The sequence below is a fragment of the Pogona vitticeps genome, chromosome 1, assembly GCF_051106095.1.
Source record: "Pogona vitticeps strain Pit_001003342236 chromosome 1, PviZW2.1, whole genome shotgun sequence".
In the NCBI taxonomy this organism is placed as follows: domain Eukaryota; kingdom Metazoa; phylum Chordata; class Lepidosauria; order Squamata; family Agamidae; genus Pogona; species Pogona vitticeps.
The window spans coordinates 97,487,589-97,493,831 of NC_135783.1; positions in this window are offsets into that span (position 1 = coordinate 97,487,589).

A 6,243-nucleotide genomic window follows, 5' to 3' on the forward strand; every position below is an offset into this window, starting at 1 on the left:
AGCATGTTAAATGTTAAAGCTCATGGCATTACAATTAGAAAAAGGCTTTACAAGTATGGTTTGCTTGGAAGGGTTGCCAGGAGAAAGCTTCTTCTCTCTAAAAAGACCATGGCATCATGGCTCAGGTTTGCAAAGTTGCATCTGGATAAACCATAAGACTTCTGGAACAATGTCCTTTGGGCAGACAAGACCAAAGTGGAGAAGTTTGACCATAATGCACAGCACCATGTTTGGCAAAAATCAAACACAGCATATCATCACAAACACTTTATACCAACTTTCAAGCATGGTGGCGGAGGAGTGGTGATTTGGACTTGTTTTGCAGCCACAGGACCTGGGCACCTTGCAGTCACTGAGCTCACCATTAACTCTGCCGTATATCAAAGTATTCTAGAGTCAAATGTGAAATCATTTGTCTTGACAGCGAAAGCTTGTCCAAATTTGGGTCAGGCAGCAGGCCAATGATCCCAAGCACACCAGCAAATCTACAACAGAATGGTTGTAAAAGAAAAGAATCAAAGTGTTGTAATGGCCCCATCAAAGTCCAGACCTCAACCCGACTGAAATGTTGTGGTGGGACCTGACAAAAGCTGTGCATAAACAAATGCCTGCAAACCTCAATGAACAGAAGCAACATTGTAAAGAAGAGAGGGCCAAAACTCCTCCAAAATGATGTGAGACTGATAAAGTCATACAGAAAATGATTAAGTTATTGCTGCTAAAGGTGGTTCTACAAGCTTCTGTGAAAGTCAATGTGGTGCCGTCATAAGGTGTTCAGGAGTGTTGGGAGGGGGAAGGATTGGGCTCCAGGAACATAGGACAGAGCACTTTTGTCCTGCTCCCAGTTTCTAACCAAATTAAACTTCAATGAGTTCTATCTAACATGGTCATTGGTTGTGGGGGAGGGGAAGTAACCTGAGAAAGACTGCTACTGTAATCACAAGACAATGGAATCATTGAGGAAGAAACATGCCTATTGCAGAGAGAACAAGGTAGCTTTATTAACCAAGAGAGGAAGTGGAAGGTCCTACATATTTAATATTTGCTTCAGTGTTTAAACAAGGACCTGGAATAAACTGCCTAGTCTGGAGTAAACAGCAATATACATGTGGCTCTTAATTTTTTAGGGTTATCTGTTTTTATCTGGACAGTATTGTCTTAGGAAGTCTCTTTGCAATGATCCTATTTAATGCTAGAGGCTTGCTTTCTTCTTCCAACACACTTTAGCAACAGAGTTAGATATAAGATAACTGGGAACTGATGATTAGAAGTGCAAGTAACCTTCTAGGGACCCTTCATCAGCTAAAAGAATAGCTAAATGAATACAGCTTTGTGTGTTCAGTTTTCAGATTGTATAGAAATATTAGTTGATAAAACACCTGTTTAGCTTACAGTACAGTTCCATGAAACCTTGTCTAAGAGATACAGAATTGGATGTTTCATCTGCAGCTGTTGAACATGTCCATCAAAAGAATTAGATATGCCAGTCTGACAGGAAAACTGGCTCCATGACCCTAAAATGCTAACAGATACGTCAAAAGTGATGCCATCTTAAAATAAATGTTATTCATAGATCAATTCCAAGAAATAAAATTTATCTTATGTCTTTTATTCTAAAAGAACATAGGGTTCTATGTCATCTTAGAGACTCACAAATTTATTAGGCCACAGGCTTTTGTGGCATACCTTTCATGACCTTATAAATTTGATGGGCCAGACTCCTGCTTGCTCACTCCCCCCCCCCACATAGCCACCCTTTGACCACACAGTTGGAATTTCCCAAAATTACCACCTGCCCACCTCCATAATGCAGCAACATCTTATGGCTAGCTTAGGGGTACTTGGGGCCAAAGCATGGAGGGAGGGGTGACAGAACAATGTGCTTTGAAATTGAATGTCCCTCCTACAATGCCTTGCTCTCAGTAGTTCCCAGAGCTGTGCATAATTTACAAGGTGGCTGAGAGGTGGCCATGTGGTGAAGTGGGGCAGGTGGAGATCTGAGGGGGGAAGGTGCCACCACTTTCCCCTTTGCCCTGTTTTTCTTCATCCTGTTCCAACTCCACATTGCCACATTGTGGGTGACAGGCGGCGTGTGGGGTGAGAAAGCTTTCCCTCCATAACTGTGAATTCCAAAAGAATGGCCATAGTCCAATAGTTCTCGCAGCACCAGACTAACATGGCAGCTGTTCTGGAAATCATTTTTATTTTGTCCTGTTTCTTGACCACATTCAGGGGTCCCAGAGCCATCAAACAAATTAAAGTCAGTATAAAAACTTGTAATTAAGCAGCAGCAACAACACATAAGCAGCCATATAAACTGACCATCCCAAAGCTGGCACCCTCCAAACATCTTGGATCACAGCTTCCTTCATTTCCATTTACAACGAGAGTTGTACTCCAGTTGCATCTGGTGGGCGCTGAAGTGAGGAAAGTGCACTTAGCCCTAAAGTATTGTGGGCACTCTTTCATTGCCTCCTTAAAGTCTTTTTTGCCAGTGTCTGCTCTTTGTTCCTTTCAGACAGCGAAAGTCTCACATTTCCATACCTGCCATTCTCTCTCTCACACACATACACACACACCCAAACTCACACCCACTTTTGTTTCAAAATAGCTTTGAAATGGAATCTCATCTTGCTTGGAGAATGTTTTCATGCCACCTGAGCATTCAACAGACATTACATAGCCTCATTGTGACTGGATATTACAAAGAGGGGTGTTATTTAACGACTAGATTACTCTTGTTGCTACTGCTGTTATTCACAGTAGTTTATAAGCAACAAATTTAAGCAGTCAAAACAACCAAGAGTCCTGTGGCACTTTTACTGTACAAATGTTATTTGTCACAGTCCTTTGGATCTGTGTCCCACTTCTTCAGATGCCATCCAGTATTTGGCAACTGTCAGCTATGGGTCCCATAAGCCTATATCCATCGATACCCATATCTTGTTAGTGTTAGACTCTTTGTTGCTTTTACTGCTTCAGATTACTGAGATTAGCTCCTTGACTATTTTATAGGCACTTCGCAATTTACAGTGCAGTCCTCAATACGCCTGCTCAGAAAACAGCTCAGTGGGACTTAGTCCTGATTGCACCTTTTGTGTTTGTAGTCTTACCAGCGGCCTTGCAACACTGAACCCTTGGAAGGTAACTGTACCTCTCATTCAGTTATCAGCTTCTGGTTAACCAAGTGAAACTCTTGGTTTCCTACTCATGAATGCATAATTGATTAAGGCTTCATCAACGAGCTCTTAATGAATGGCTCAGGCCTCCAGAGGAAATGTGATTGCTTCTGTACTGTTTGGCCAATCTAAGTCTTTCCCTTCTCCAGAAATGAAGTAATAATAACACTGCTGTGAAATGCATACTGCATATAAATTGATACATTATTTTTCTAGGCTTCTAAATGTCATCTTTTGTGCTTGGCTGGCAAGTTGCAGCTTTAGACAGAAATCGATTTTAAAAATTAAAATCAGACAAAGCAGTAATATTAAGTTATGAAAATAATCTTTGCTTCATTTTAAAGTGAGCATGCTAGGTAGCAACACTCTCATCCATGATTAGGAGAAACAGCTCAGCTGCAAACAAATAGAAGCATCATCGTGTGTGCGTGTGTTTTAAAAACATATCCACCAAAAAACTTGTTATGATTTAGGTCTGATATAAACTTTCTTGCCAAGGTAACTGGTTCCACTGTTGTATTGCTCTAACAGTTAGGAAGTTTTTCCTGATATTCAACCAAAATTTCCTTTAACTTGAGCCCATTCTTGCATGTCCTGCACTCTGGGATGAATGAAAACAAATCTTGTCCCTCCTCTGTATGACAACCTTTCAAATATTTGAAAAGTGCTATCACATCACCCCTAAGCCCTGGCTAAACATGCCCAATTCTTTCAGCCTTTCCTCATAAGACTTGGTTTCCAGCCCCCTGATCATCCTTGTTGCCCTCCTCTGAACTTGTTCCAATTTGTTAGCATCCTTCTTGAAGTGTGGTGTCCAGAACTGGGCAAAATACTCAAGGTGAGGCCTAACCAGTGCTGAATACAGGAGGACCAGCACCTCCTGGAATTTGGAAACTATACTTATATTAATGCAGCATTTTTGTAGCCACATTACACTGTTGGCTCATATTTAGCTTGAGATCTATCACAATTCCAAGATCCTTCTTGCTCATGGTTTTGCTGAGCCAGGTATCCCCCATCTTGGAACTGTGCAGTTAGTTTCTTTTTCCATGGTGCAGTACTTTGCACTTATCTCTGTTGAATTCTAATCTGTTGCTTTCGGCCCAGTGCTCCATCCTATCAATTTTGTTTCTGTCTCCTAGGGTATTAGCTATTCTGCCCAATTTGGTATCATCTGCAAATCTGACAAGCATTCCCTGCACTCCCTCATCCAAATCATTAATAAAAATAGTGAAGAGCACCGGGCTGAGGACTGAGCCTTGCGGTACCCCACTTGTTACCTCCTCCCAGTTAGAAAAGGACCCATTAATCGTCACCCACTGAGTACAATTCTGTAGCCAATTGTGTATCCACCTGATACTTGATCTATCCAGCCCACATCTAGTTAGCTTGCTAATCAGGATATCATGGGGCACTTTGTCAAAAGCTTTGCTGAAGTCAAGATATACTACATCTAGAGCATTCCCTCTGTCTATCACAGAGGTGACCTGATCATAAAATGAGACCAAATTAGTTTGGCAGGATTTATTCTTGACAAATCCGTCTTGGCTTCTAATTACTGCATTGTTTTCTAGGTGCTTGCGGAATGACTGCTTTACGACCTGATCCAAAATTTTGCATGGAATTGATGTACAGTTGACTGGCCTGTAGTTCGCAGGTTCCTCTTTTTTTGCATTTTTTGAAGATAGGGAAAACATTAGCTCTCCTTCAATCCTCTGGCACCTCACCCGTTTTCCATGATTTCAAGAAAATACAGTGGTGCCTCGCACAACGGGCGCCTCGTAGAGCGATGAATTCGCTCTACGAGGCCGGTTTTGCTATCGCAAATGCGATCACAAAACAGTGCCTGCATAGGGTGAAAATCGCAGAGCGAAGGTCGGTAAGCGGTTCGCTTACCGACCTTTGCTTTGCGACCTGCCGATCAGCTGTTCGGCGGCTACAAAATGGCCGCCGGAAGCACCAAAATGGCCGCGCACAGTGTTTTCTCGCCCTCGTAAAGCGAGGGGAGGGCGTGAAAATGGCTGCCGGCCATCCTGAAGCATCGCTGAACGGTGAGTATTCGGCCCAATTAGAATGCATTAAACCATGTTTAATGCATTCCAATGGGTTTTTACGTTCCGTTCAATGATGTTTTCACACAGCAAGGGTTAATCCGGAACGGATTAACCTCGCTGTGCGAGGCACCACTGTAATGGATAGCAGTTCTGAGGGTTCTTCAGCCAGTTCCTTCAGTACACTCAGATGCAGTTTATCCGGCCCTGGAGATCTGAATTCATTCAAGATGATAAGGTATTCCTTGACTATTTGTTTCTCAATCTCCTGTTGCAATCCTATCCCCCGCACTCGAACTTCCAATTTGTTTGGAAGTTCATAGTCTGTCTTATGGGAAAAGACTGAACTAAAATATGAATTGAGCACCTCTGTCTTTTTTTTGTCTTCTGCTTTCATTTTTCCATCTCCATTGCGGAACTGTGCCACTATGTCTTTTGTTTCTCTTTTGCTACTCGCATACCTGAATGCTTTTTTTATTGCTTTTAGTGTCCCTAGCTAACCTCAGCTCATTCTCAGCTTTTGTCCTCCTAATGCAAAAGGTAGGATTCTGACCACTGTTCATTAGCAAGGAAGAGAGAAAAACAAATAAAAACCATATTTAATAGTAAAGCATTCCTCTAAAACACTGGTTCTTAACCTTGGGTTACTCAGGAGTTTTGGACTGCAACTCCCAGAAGCCTTCACTGCCAGCTGTCCTGACTGGGGTTTCTGGGAGTTGCAGTTCAAAAGCATCCGAGTAACAAAGGTTAAGAACCACTGCTCTAAAACAACAGCAAAATCCAATGGCGTATACACAACAAGGCAAAAACGGATGGTGAAAGAACATGAAGGTGATTTAAATAGGAAACCCTCAGCCACTTCTCAGAGGAGCCATAGGGAAGTTTAGCAAACCTTTTTCAGAAGAGAACTATACAATGCTATGGCTGCCGTAGATAAAGTCATGCTCCTTAGAACAGTGGTAAAGAACCAGTGGCCCTCCAGATGTTGGACTACATCTTCCATAATCCCTGAT